The sequence below is a fragment of the Octodon degus genome, unplaced genomic scaffold (genome assembly GCF_000260255.1).
Source record: "Octodon degus isolate 3935 unplaced genomic scaffold, OctDeg1.0 scaffold00041, whole genome shotgun sequence".
NCBI lineage: Eukaryota > Metazoa > Chordata > Mammalia > Rodentia > Octodontidae > Octodon > Octodon degus.
In genome coordinates, this window is record NW_004524617.1 from 10,161,828 (window position 1) to 10,176,568 (window position 14,741).

A 14,741-nucleotide genomic window follows, 5' to 3' on the forward strand; every position below is an offset into this window, starting at 1 on the left:
CTGTGTAGATCAGACTCCTAGTGAATCTCCTGTTTTCAGCCTCCCAAGCACTGGGATTACAGGTTTGCACCACCACACCCAGTCTCAATCACTGTCTCAGTGTGTCCCTGGGGAAGGGCCAGCACAGCACCCTAGGAATCCAACTTCAGCCACTGCGTCTGCCTAAGCAGTTGCTTTAGTCTGCTGAACTATCTGGCTTGCCCAATCTATTTTTAATTGTGTAAGAATTGTTAGTTGTTAGTTTTTGTACACAGTTATAACACTAAATGAAACATTTCCTTCAAACATGAACTCTTTCATTATTCAATATTCATACATGTTCAAATAACTAATCATTCATATCTTATATGTGTTCCTTAGTATAGTCTAAGGAAAGACATTAAGATTTCCTATTTTCTGCCAAGTCTTTCTGAATGGATGCTATTATTCTGCTATGTACTTACATTTACTCAACCACAATCTTCATTATCTGATAGGAAGTTACAACCAAAAGAAATATCAGTTTCTATTGCTGATTACTCACATTTTAACTATATGCAAAATAGACCCAAATACTTGATAAAATGGATTCATTAACATGTGCTTATTTTTGTATGTTTAATGGGAGCATTAAGCAAACTCAAGGTTACTAAAGATACCCTTATATTTACTTTTATGCTGCAAATATTTAGCTATTAACTGTAACAAAATCTAATCCATATGTAATCATATGGCAAAAGTTCCAAGCAATAGCATCATGATCTCTGATATAACAGTTCCATCAACCCTACTGAAATAGCCAATCATCCCTCTGAACAGGTCACTGAAAGGTATACACTGATTTTACTTCTCCTGCACTGGGAAAAATACATGGCAATGAAGCAAAAAGGTCTATAGCTATATTAATTCATGACATAAGATGCAAGAAACAGATGTCATTATGTTGAGTTTACCTTGAAGAGGGAAAGTAAACATTCACTCTATTTTTAATTTAAACCAGATTTTTATATTCACTTTTAGGTTTTAAAGAAATGATTTCTTTTGTATAAGTATTACTGAGCCTAACTACAAACATTTGTGATTAAAGAAGGATGGATGTCCTGGACCATTCATCACCTATGAACAGCTGAAACAGAAACAAGTTATGAGATTCTCCTTGGAGTGACAAAAACTAGCATGTACTTTCACTTTTTATTTTATGAAATAACACACTTACAGAAACCAGTATATTGTGACAACTGAGAAGGATTCTACTTTTCAGGATAAATAATATTCTCCAAAGAATAAATTTTGTGTAATACTGTCGGTGGGTACAATTTGGCAATACAAGTACTTTCAGAGAACTCCATTTCCTTTTTCATTTGATACATATTTTCATTCAAATCACTATTTAGGAATCATATAACATTAGGATTCTCAAAAAATGTCTTATTTGGGCCGGGGAGTTGGCTCAGTGGAATAAGCACTTCCCTTGCAAGCACAAGGGCCTGAGTTCAATCCCCGGTTCCACCAAAAGAAAAACAAAAACAATAACAAAAAAAAGTCTTATTTAATAATGTATTTATAATATAAACACTGTCTTCATTTTCCTTACTAGTAACTGCTTTGCTCCATTACCAGTGTATTTCTTAAATCTTGTGGGGTTTTTAATTTGTGTTTCTCAGATTGTTTTGCTGTGGGAAAGGCACAATGCCCTAGAAGGTTTGGAGGGAGTGAACAGCTTCATTTACACTGGTGGACGTGATGAGGTTTACTTCCAAAGAATCCAGTTCTCAAAAGCTCAGGAAAGGAGGTGTGTATAGGGTAGCAAATTGGAAGTACAAATGGACAGTGCTTGTCAATTGGGATTGAATGACCAGCCATTTCTGAGAAATAATAGTAACAGGAACAATAATGGGAATTAAAGGAAACTAGAGGTTATCTGGGCAACAGTAACTTCCATTTATTTTGTTGAATTCACACACCTACATTATTTAAATGAAAATGGAATACCCATCTCTGACAAAACTAAACAAAAAAGGAGAATATAAATGAAGGATCATTTTGCATCTGTGTGTACAAAATAGTTAGGATAGATATACAGCTACTTTCTCTTAATTCAATGAGAAGATTTGTACTAATAGTGTTTGGACAGGATATCATGTCTGTATCTTGTACTATGAATTACTACTACAAAGACAACAATATGCAAAGTATAAATTATTGTAACTGTCCTATTAACCCATTTTGAAACTGTCTCATTGCTATTTGTTTCTCTATAAAATTAATTTAGAAAATAAATAAATATAGATTTTTTAAGCAACACAAAACAAAAACAGTAACTTCCAGAAACTGAAGTATACTAGCTATGGGTGTGGGCCATTTTGTGCTATAGTTTGATAAATCTACATATTCCAAGTCAGGTTTTTTTCTTGGTTTTCCTTAATATTCTAATTCTTCTACCTAAAGCAGTAAAGCATATAATAGATATTTTTGCTCTGGATGGACTTGCCTCAACAGAGTAATTCCCTCTTCTTCGCAGGATGTTAATTTCAAGGATGCTCAGCTAGGACTGGAATATTACTGAAGGACAGAGCCAACATGATACCTCATGACACCAAGATCCTTTCCCCTTAAAATACTAATCTGTAGAATCACCTCATTATGTCACCTAGCATTTTCCAAATTGGTTCTCATAAAATTATTCAGTTGAGGTAAAATGAAAATATATAAGATAATTGTGTCATATAAGATATACTAATTAAAGGAAAACCAATATATTAATGTAATGTAACTCTATAAAAGAGTTCTGAGCCATAAGAGCAGATTGACTAAAAATATATAATTTTTAATTATATTATCTTTGAGTTGTGAATGGCTTGTACATTATATAATATAGAACTTTCTTTGGGGATTTTATCTTTTTTATCTGTATTTTAGGGAAAGGTCTACAGGGTGCTCAGGGTCTCACTACTAGATCAAACTCATAGTGATCCATCTGTTTACAGCACCCCAAGTGCTGGGATTACAGGAGCGGGCCACCACACCTAGTCTCAATTGGCGTCTCAGCATCTCCAGGGGGAAGGGACTGCCATGGCAGGCCTGGCGATCGAACCCCTGTCCACTGTGCCTACTTACAGGTGCTTTGGGGATTTTAGAAAATATAACTTTACAAACACTTAGATTTAATTTACTATTTTAAGTTTGTTTTGAAAGTGTTATTTTTCAGAAGCTATTAGCACATGCATGCTGACAATGAAAGACTACTTTAAATATCTTTTCTCTCAGTATAGTATTTCAGTAAATACGCATTCCTTATTAGAATGTCTCAACTACAGCAATAAAACAAAATAATGATTCTAAATTACAGCAATTTGTAATATTGTAACAAATGTTACAATATTACATTTCCCAGAAGATTATAAATCAAATATTAACTGTCAGATACTGATGAAATTGTGTTCCAAAGCACGGAGGTAATGCAGCAAGTGGCAGTGATTGCTGTTTCATTTGTACAGTATCATAACAATCACTCAACAATACAGAGGAAAATACCACAAAGGCCAAACTCATTGACTTTTCCCAGAAATTTTGGTTTTAACTTTCTAGTAAACTTTTCTTCAATAATGCCATTCTCCTACTATTGACAATCAATAGAGATTACAGAGTCTCACAGCAGTCAATCTCAGTTATCTAAGTATTAAGATGTCCAGTTGAGTCTCACATACAAGCCCAAAAATAGCAAACCAGTATGCCACGATCAACAGTAAACATAGTAGATCTATTATGAGACCAGTCGTGATCTTTGAGCAAGCACAAAGTATTAAAAGTGTAATTAAATTATAGAAATTGCAATTCTTTAAAAATATAAAACTAACTTTTAGTCAAGAAGTTTTCATGAAGCTTCAATAAAGTTTTATCATTATAACCATACATAAATTCCAAAAGGCTTCTATACTACATTTCAACTAATATTGCCTGAATTTCTTTTTGGATGGAACAGAGAATTATTTTTGAGTTATTTTTAGTTGTATTTAAAAGATTAAATGTTCCCATTTAATTTAAAATTGAAGGTAATTTTATCTTTTTGTTTTTTAACTAATTTTATTGAGAAAGAAATAAAAATGAGACAGTTTCAAAACAGGTTAGTAGGACAGTTTCAATAATTAATACGTTGCATATTGTTGTCTTCATAGTAGTTATTCATAGTACAAGACGCAGACATGATATCTTGCCTAAACACTATTAATGCAAATCTTTCTTCTCATTGAACTAAGAGACAGTAGCTGTTTGAAAAGTATAATTTTATCATTTTTAAATGAATGAAAGATTATTTTAAAGTAAAATCTTTTTTTGTATTTTAGGTAAGGGTCTACAGGGTGTTCAGGGTCTCACTACTAGATCAGACTCGTAGTGATCCACCTGTTACAGCTTCCCAAGTGCTGGGGTTACAGGCACTTGCCACCACACCCAGTCTCTGTAAAATCTACTTTATGTAGCAAGTTATGTGTATCTTTTTGTAGGAGTATTAAATCATAATTATTTTCAATTTGCATTAAAGTTTCAATATTCTAACTAATTAAAAATATTTTCTGACACACTATCAGTCATAATAGCAGTCAAATAAGAGACTAATCAATCTATTTCACTACTTGTTAAGTATTTATTTTGCTAAGCAAGTTAATAAGCTTTCTAAGGTAATAAGCACTATTGATGTGTGAATTGGACACATGCATAAATTGTTGGTGGGAATATCAATTAGGCAATTTGCTGGAAAGCAAGAAGATAACACAGCAGGATCTCAAAATGTAAAATAAATGTAATACAATTTAAGATCAAGTATTTTAGTTCCCAGAAGTTTATATTTGAAAAATAATTTCAGGATATATGTTAAGTACTGTCATTTTTTTTTTCTTTTTGAAAATGTATTGACAGTACTATCAACAATAAAATATTCTCTCAGTTCTTATGTAGATTCTGTTTTAAAAATTGTCTTTCAAAAGTACTTACAAAATAGCGAGACATCACTAAAGCATTTGAAGTCAAGTTTTCAAATAAATCATTTTAATACCTACCTTTCTATGAAATTACAACAGTATTACCATTATGGTATTTGATTGACTTTTCTTTTTTCTTTTTTCTTTTTCTTTTTCCTTTCTTTCTTTCTTTCTTTCTTTCTTTCTTTCTTTCTTTCTTTCTTTCTTTCTTTCTTTCTTTCTTTCTTTCTTTCTTTCTTTCTTTTGTACTGGGACTTAAACTCAGAACCTCTCACTTGCCATGCAGGCGCTGTGTCCCTGAGACACATCCTTGGTCCTCAGTATTTGTTCTTATTAAAATTAGTTCTTTCATTACTAACAAGTCCTGTTTTTTAATATGGGTAGTTCCCTTTATTCAAAATATGTGGGACCACCCAGATGCAGAGATGCTCACCTTCTAAGCCCAGCACTCAAGAGGCTGAGGCAGGAGTACTGCCACCAGTGTGAGGCCAGTGTGGGCCACTATGCAGTAAGTAGAAGGCAGCCTGCAGGACATCCTCAGAGGTCAAACGGCCCCCGGCACTGAGCTTCCATTTGTTTTGTTCTTCCTTCTTGGCTTGCTGGCAGGTGATGGCTTGGCTGAGGCTGTCCAGAGCAGGATCCTCATTATCCTCTCTTCCTGCTTTGTTCTTGATTTCTTCTGGTCAGTGGTTTTCTTTTTCTTCTTTGCTTTCTTCTTTGGGCGCTCACGTTCCCTGAGCATATTCTTTGGACAAGTGTAATTTAGGTGTCCACTTTCCTCATGCTTGTAACATTTAGATTTATCAAAGCAATTTCGCCTTCGGATGAATTCAGCTGCTCATCCATTGTCAATAGCATTGCCTGCCTTTATCCCTGTACCAAATAACTGATGTTTTTGGCTCTGGTGCAGCTTTGTGCAGTCTTATCAAAAAACAATATAAACTCCACTCCTTTACTCTTCCTCATGTCTTTGTCTTTCATTATAGCAACCTTCACAACTTTGCCATACTTGGAAAATATCCGGAATAAGTTGTTGCTTGTCAGGGAGAAGGGCAAATTGGATAGATATTCTGTGCTTTTATTTGGAGCCAGTCCACCACTCATTTCTTCGGGCAAGGTGGCCCAGATGGGGATGGCGCTGGAGCAGGGGTTTCCTGGCTGCCGAGGCTGCCTCTGTGCTTTTTTCAGCTCCGTTCAATCCCAAATACTATCATTCTAATTTATCATTTTTAGTGAAAATATCAAAATAAATTATTTATTGAAATGACAGTAGCTAGATAAGTTATAATAAAGACCCAAAAGGAACTGTTCCGTAACCACTTAAAGGAGTAAGTTCTGGTCTAGAAATATATTCAAATATTATAAGAAAGACAGGTTTTTTTTTAAAAAAAAAAAAAGTACAGCAAAATCTGGTTTTCATCTTTATCTCACATTATAAACTACTATTGCACGTATATATGTCTAAATAAATGTTTATACATGTGTATGTATGTATTAAAATATGTTTTATTGGGTTGGCCAAATAGCTCAGCAGATTAAAGCACCTGCAAGCAGGTGCAGCGGCTGGGGGTTCAATCCCAGGCCTCCCATGCTGGCCCCACCCCCCCCGGGGCAAGCTGAGATGGCAATTGAGACTGGGTGTGGTGGTGCATACCTGTAATCCCAGCTCTTGGGAGGCTGTAAAAAGGCAGATCACTATGAGTCCGATCTAGTAGGGAGAATGTTAACACCCTGTAGACCTTTCCCTAAAATACAGGGGGAAAAAAGAAAATATGTTTTATTGATACAGCGAACCATTTATTGACCATTTATTTGAAGAAGTATAACAGTATGTTTTCTTCTTAACTTATAGAACTTTAAAACTGAGTCATGAAATCTGAGTTACTTTAACCTGTTATTTTTTTTAAAGTAACAATGGCATTTCTGAGGAAGACTTTAAAACCTCAATTAATTAATAAGTTCTTTTTAAAAACTACAAAATCACATAGAAAATAAAATCATGAGTTACAGTTACAGTGAAAAAATTATAGACTATTAAACACACCTTAAAATTTTAAATTAGCCACAGTATTTACCCAGCATATATTTATTGTCCCATGTGCTAATCAAAGGCATAGAGTGATCCCAGCATGATAGATTTCCTGCTGGCTGTTCATTCTAATACTTCCTTCATATGGTAAGCTGTGATGGCTCATGAGTATTTTTCCCTCCAAGAAGTGGGGTCTATTTCTCCTTTTCTTGCATCTCTGTACACTTATTTCTTCTCTGGCCAATAGAATTCAGATGAGATCGGGCACATTCAGGGTGGTATGGCCTTAGACTGGCCAATAGAATTCACAGGATTGTAGGATAGCAGTAATATGTGACTTCTGGCCCTAAATCATTAAGAAGCCCAAAGCCCTATAAGAAACATGACTACCCTAAACCCACAATATGAATGAGGCCATTTTATATATTCCCCCTAACTACCTTTGTTAAAGTGCTAGGGGGAAAATCAATTATCAGCCCTGGGAATGAGCCATATTAGATGCTGAGCCCCGTTGAGACTTCTGATGACAAAAGCCTCAGCTGACACCACGGAATCCCCAGTGAAGAAGAGGCAGGGAGCACTTAGAGAATTCCTGACCTACATATTCATGAGGAAAATAAAAGAGCTGTTTTAGTCCATTACATTTTCAAGTAATCTGATACAGAGAAATAGCCTGAAGATAAATCTATTTTGAGCTCTAAAACCAATGAATACTTAGAGGAAATTTTCTCCTTTAGTACCTGCCTATTTAGAAACCATTTAAACAAAAAATTTATCTTAATATTTTCACAGTGTATATGGGAGAGGATAGTTTCTAATTGATGGTCCACTTTAGATTCTTCTGCCAGTATTCTATGTAAGTGTCAGATTGGCTTAGGCGAAGTTTCTCAATATTCACTTTCATTTTATTATTTATTATATAACTGAGAAATTTATTAAAAATAAAACATGTTTATAGTTTACTACACTTCATTTTATTTTATTTTGCTTTATTTTATTTTCTTTTGAAGAGAATAAACAAAAGCAAAAACATAGCAAATGCAAAGACAGAAACAGGGTAACACACAGCAATATATACGTTACAGATTTTTGAATCAAGAATAGCAAATTAGGGGCCAGGGAGACGGCTCAGTGGAATAAGCACTTCCCTGGCAAGCTCAAGGGCCTGAGTTCAATCCCTGTTTCCACAAAAAAATAAATAAATAAAATAAAATAAGAATAGCAAATTAACAATGGTTGTTACATTACCTTTTTTTTTTTTTTTTTTTTTTTTTCAGAACCAGGGATTGAACTCAGGTCCTTGCACTTGCCAGGGAAGCACTTATTCTACTGAACCATCACTCTGGCCCTACTATTTTTATAGTCTGAACTGTGGCTCACATTAACACATAGAGATTTGCAAGATTGGACCAAAAAATTGAATAATAATGTTTGCATTCAATAAACCTTATTTCCATGAATGTCATATTGTAGCAATTAACTAATAGGCCTTGCTATTTATGCAAACAGCAATTTATTCAGAACTAGAAACAATTGAAAAGTATTCTATTTTTAGGCTCAATGTGGCTTTAATTCATAGGGGAATAAAACACTGGTATAATCTGCCTCCTTATCTCTGTCACATTTACAGTTACTGACTAAAAAGCACTTCTAAATGTACCAATAGTAATTCTTAGCAGCTAAAATGATCCACTGAGGTGAGTAGCAAAATGCATACTTATCTTATAGCATTATCCATGGCTTTATTGCTCTACCTGCTATAAAATTATCATCATAAAGCATGACTTAAAGTATTCTAAAATCAAAAACTTTTTCTTTTTTTGTAGTACAGGGACCAAACTTGAGACCTTGAACTTGCCAGGCAAGTGCTTTTTCTCCTGAGCCTTAAAATTAAAATCATTTTTAAACATATTCTTAAGTACACTTTACATCTAACAGCATACTAAAGCAGGTGAAATCATTTTTAGAACTATAATTAGTAAACAGATTACTTTGGGAAATTTACTACATATTACAATGCTTCAAACTGTTTGGTTGATGGATGTTGTCATACTTCATAGTTATAGCAATTGATTTACTGTGCATTGGATTTTTTCCAAAATAAAATTGATATTATAGTCATGCTTTATGCCACATAATACTGGAACAACCATCTGTCTCTATGTAAAAAACACCTAGTGTTTTATATCAAAGAAAATCTTGATCCCTACTCGCTACAATAATCAGTGGCTCACTTTTACTTTTATTTTATTATATTTTTTTATTTTTTAAAGAGAATACACTTTAGGAGCCGGGGAGATGGCTCAGTAGAATAAGCACTTACCTGGCAAGTGCAAGGGCCTGAGCTCAATTCCCGGGTCTGAAAAAAAAGTATACTTTAAAATTAAAATAGAAAAAGTTAAAAGTGATCCAGAATTTCATTTAACAAAGTAAGATAAATTTCACAGAATATGTTGGAAGATATAGTGTTGTCTTACAATCAGTTTTTCATATTACCAGATATATGCATGTAAAATTGGAAGAAAGGAAAAAAGAAAGAAATGAAGAAGAAAGAAAAAAGAAAGAAATGTGTATTATTAAATTATAATAAATATATAATAAAGAGGAGAAAAAGTATGAACAATTGAAAAAAGGTGAAACAAATTAAGGCATTAACTGCTTCTTTCCATAGACCTGCACAAATGCAAATTACAGTTGTCCAAACCATCCTACTTACATATATAGATAAATCTCTTTTCCCCACTCCCTCTCCTGTCCTTCTCCTCAACTCAGTAGCTCTTTCCTTTTGAATAACTTCATTCCCTTTTTCCAGTGTATACTGTACCCTTCAAATTCCATTTTTCTCTTTTAGGTTCTCCCACTAAGGAGATAATACGATGTTTGTATATGCTGCTCTGATTTTTTTTAACTTAGAAGTACACATCCATTTACAAAAAAAAAGACTCAAGACTCAAATGTATCCCGTTTTATAGCTGAATAATACTCCATTGTGTAAAAATACCAAAACATCTTTATCCATTCTTCAGTTGATGGGAATCTAGGTTGTTTCCAGGATTTATCTATGACAAATCACACTGCTATAAACTTGAGTGCATATATATCATTTTGGTATGAGGTTTTCAGTTCTTCTAGGAAAATACCCAGGAGAGAAATAGCTGGCTTGAATGGGACCTCCAATATTAGCTTTCTAACGAATCTCCTCATTGATTTCCGTAGTGGTTGTACCAGTCTGCACTCCTATCAACGTGCAGAACGTTCCTTTTTCCCCACAGCCTCTTCAGCAGTTATTATTGACTGACTTCTTGATATTAGCCATTATTTCTGGGGTGAGATGGAATCACAGTGGTCTTTTAATTTGCATTTCTCAAATGATGAGTGATGTTGAACATTTTTTATATATTTACTTGCCATTTGTATTTCTTCCTCTGAGAAGTGTATATTCATCTCAGATGCCCATTTTTGGATTGGGTCTTTAAATTGGAGAGGCCTAATTTTTTAAAAAAATCTTTATATGTTCTAGATAGAAGCTCTTTGTCAGAGGGACAGTTGGCTATAACATTTTCCAGTTTATGGGTTTTCTATTTACTCTGTTGAAGATTTGCTTTGAAGTGCAGAACCTTTTGAAAAACATGAGATCCCAGTTGTTGATTCTTTGAAGTAGTTCCTGTGCGGTTTGTTTTTTGTTCATGAGCTCTCTACTTACCTCTATGTCTTTAAGATTTCTATATACATTTTTCCAGAAGATTCAGTGTCTCTGTTTCAATATTTAAATCTTCCATTCATTTTGACTGTAGCTTTGTACATGGTGATAGGCCTGGGTCTAGTTTTAGCCTTCAGAATGTGGAAAACCAGTTTTACCAGCACCACTTATTAAAGAGGCCATCTTTTTTCTAATAAGCATGTTTGGCCCCTTTATCAAATATAAGGTATATGAGTACTTGCAGTTGTGTCTGCATCTTCTAATCTGTTCCATTGATCTTCAAATGTCTAAATGAAGTTGTCATGTCTACAAGGAAGTTTTCATGTTAGGCTACTCAATTTTTGTTACAGGGAGTTAGATTTGCATTTTGCCCTCTACAAAATATAGAGACTCAGTTTGATTTAACAAACAATTTCACGTTTGGTTCTTGCAAAAGAACACAACCTTATATTTATTAGCTATATTCTGCTAAGATGAAAGATTAAGATTTATAAATGGTTACCTGATGGTTATGCAGATTATTTATTTCATCAAGATCTAAAGGGGCTGGGGAGATGGCTCAGTAGAATAAGTGCTTCCCTGGCAATCACAGTGGCCTGAGTTCAATCCCCGGTTCCGCAAAAAAAAAAAAAAAAAAAAAAAAAAAAGCGAGCAAGCAAGCATGAATGGATCCAGGCACCAAATCGGTAAACAGAGAAATAGATTTAGATGTTTCTGTTAGAAAATAAAGGGCGCCAGGGAGATGGCTCAGTAGAATAAGCACTTGCCTGGCAAGTACAGGGTCCTGAGATCAATCCTGGGCACTGCAAAAATTCTGGGGCCAGGGAGATGGATCAGTGGAATAAGCGCTTCCCTCACAAGTGCAAGGGTCTGAGTTCAATCCCCAGTTCCACCCCCCAAATAAATAAATAAATAAATAGATAAATAAATAAATAAATCCATTATATTGGTGTAAAAAATGATGGAATCTTAGTGGCTCAACATAACAAAGGTCATTTCTACCTGGACTTCAGGTTCATTACTAATTGAAAGGAAGTTGTGCTGTTCATTGCTATCATTCAAGGATAATACAGAGGTGTACTCAGCAACTCAAATGTTCTTCCTTTCTAAACCAATAGCAAATAAGATACCTCTATGGAATAGCACATTGATAATTAAACAATATAGCCCAGTTTCAATCTATCACTTATACTAAAACTCATTGACAACAGCTAATTTTATGATCCAATCCATTGTTGTACAGTTCAGGAAGCTCAAACTCTCATGTACCCAGAAAGATAAAAGAAGCAGATAGTAAAAAGTAATATCATTGATTATTATAGTGGCCTAATAAATTTTTTCCTTTCATCATATTTTTTAAATCTTTCATGTAATGTTTTGTTTTGAAAAATATCTGAAAACTATAGGATAAGGGATGCAGCTACGTGATGAACTTCCCTAGCATGCTCTAGGCCCAGGGTTAAAGCCTTAGTATTAAAAAAAAAGCAAATACATAAGAAATAATAAGTACTTTATCTTAAAATATCTTATATTAATCATGTTTTCCTATTTGTTTTTACTTATTGATCTTTAATAAAACATTCAAGACTCTTCAATTTTTATTGTTCTATAATTAGCCTCTCTTCTTTTCATACCTTTAGTGACTTAATGTATTTCTATTTATATACATATATATAATATATATGTAAAAGACCAGAAATTAGTTTTCTAGTAAACCAACATTATAGAATATGTGAGGGACAGAAAGAAAATTAGAAAATTATTAAAAATAATTGACATTTTATGATTTGAAAAAATACTTAATGCTATTCATATTCTTATAAGTTTAGTAACAAAAGCTTCACCTTACAGCTTTCAATAGTCTAAGAAAAAGTCAATTGGTTGCCCTTCATTTTTTCCCTTATTATATCAAAGTAGCCAATGCATTGGTTACTTTTCTGTTTAAAGATACGTCATTCCTTTTTTTTTTTTTTTTTTTGCAGTACCAGAGATTGAAGTAAGGACCTTGTGCTTGCCAGGTAAGTGTTTATTCTACTGAGCTATCTCCCCAGCCCTCTTATTCCTTTTCTTTTCACTCCATGATTTACTACTTGAGAATAAAATATCAAATTTTATGAGTCTACAAAAATGAAATGAATACTAAGGAATTGTGTGAAAATCACATAAGTAGTTCATCAAACTTCAAAAATTAATCTGATTTTAGTTGTGGTTTTCAGAACAAATTCAAAGCAAACTGTGATTATATTTCTATCCCCAAATGTGCCATACATTTTTCACCCACCATGCTTACAAATTATGTTATGCAATGGCCAAATAGTACTAACCTCTATGTAGTTTTATAGAAAATCTACTTTGTATGGTTACTATATATTAATACAGTTTTAGGATACTTTTGTGCCACTAAGATCACAAATCAAATTAAAAACATCAAAATATACACTTAAGTAACTCATATTGATTTGTAAGTATATTCAATGGAAGCTAGTACATGCATTAAACATAAACATGATGTGGAGCGATTGCAACATGTTTTCCATAACTCAAAGGTTATTTCCTGTATATATCAACATAGGAACTTTAGTTCTAACTGCCGTGTGCTGACTCCTATAACATGTCCCAGAATTTCCAGACAGTACATTGCTTGTGATGATAAAAATTTATATCATTTTGCAAAAGAAAGCTTCATTTTTTATCTTCCTTAATAGCTTATCATTCTCTAACTTTGAGGTTATTTTCACTAAGTAAAAGAGTCTGGAGTAAATATACCATAACTTTGTCAACCATTCCTCAGTTGATGAGCATCTTAGTTGTTTCCAAGATTTGGCTTTCACAAATTGTGCTGCTATAAACATAGGAACACATATATCACTATGATATGATGTTTTTACATAGTAGAGTATCACTCATCTATAAAGAATGATAAACTCGAAGCTTTTATATCGAAGTGGATGCCACTTGAACGTATACTCATAAGTGAAATAAACCAGACACACATGTGGAAATAAAGTATAGTTTCCCCAGTATAAGAACTCAAAAGAAGAAAGACAAATAGAAAGGTATAATACAAGTAAAAAGAAAGCAGGATCTCGAGGACTAACTAATCAAGAAAAGGAAAGGAGAAGAGCTAGGAAACATGACAATGTCAAGCAATACAGTTATATGTAGAAGATGGGCAAGGCAATGATCTTGAGAACCTCCAGAAGATTTTTGAATCTAGCAGTTAATTGCAAAGATTCTCACCCTGACTAACTATATATACTGATACCTGTGAACTAAGCAACTGCACTGAAGATGGTAATCTGTAATAGTAGATTCGTGCTTCAAGTGCTGGTCATTTTGGTCTTCTGAATACACGCTGATTGTCATGACATGCCAGTTGCTACTGTGCTGTCTCTTGGGTAGATGATTGTACAAAAAGAAGGGGTTTCTGAATGAAGGCAAGAGATAGGAAAAGAAATATTGTGGGATTGTTTTGCTTCAAGGTTGTATATGGTTAGATTTTCAGACTTATTTGTAAACATTAGAATTATGCAATTCCTTATGTCTGTTTTTAAAATATATTCTAATTTTCAAATGTTTTTTCATCATATTCTGCAGTGACTTCAAGTTCAACATATCAATACTTGATGAAAAATACCTGTTCCATGTTATGCCTAAGATGTTTGATATTCAGACAGATAGTGCGGTTAAGCTTAACAGCCTAGGTTGCATGGTAATAACAATAAGCTTGTCTTCTGGATGGTTAACAACTTAAGTTTGCAGACCAAAATTAGAGAAAAAGCAGAACTGCAAGGAAAGCCAACATTTTGGCCCTAGCCTTCCAAGGTAAATTAAGACTCAGGACATATGAGAACTTGTACTGTAACGTCATATAACTGGGTAGTGTCCCAAATTTTCTGATCAAGGAGATTATGGGGCCAAAGAGGAAAGTGATTGATGATATAGAGTGTGCCTAGGGAGAGTTACATGGAGAGAAAACATTCGCTCAGGCTTTCACAGAGAGCACATTGGCCAAGCAATGGCCGTGACTCATCCACATGGCTGACACTGACAAAGG

The 14,741-nt window shown here is 33.9% G+C and overlaps 1 pseudogene; it reads right to left on the reverse strand.

Moving 5' to 3' along the window:
* Positions 1–5,404: 5,404 nt before the first annotated feature.
* On the reverse strand, positions 5,405–6,059 carry LOC101564432 (annotated as a pseudogene).
* Positions 6,060–14,741: the final 8,682 nt, after the last annotated feature.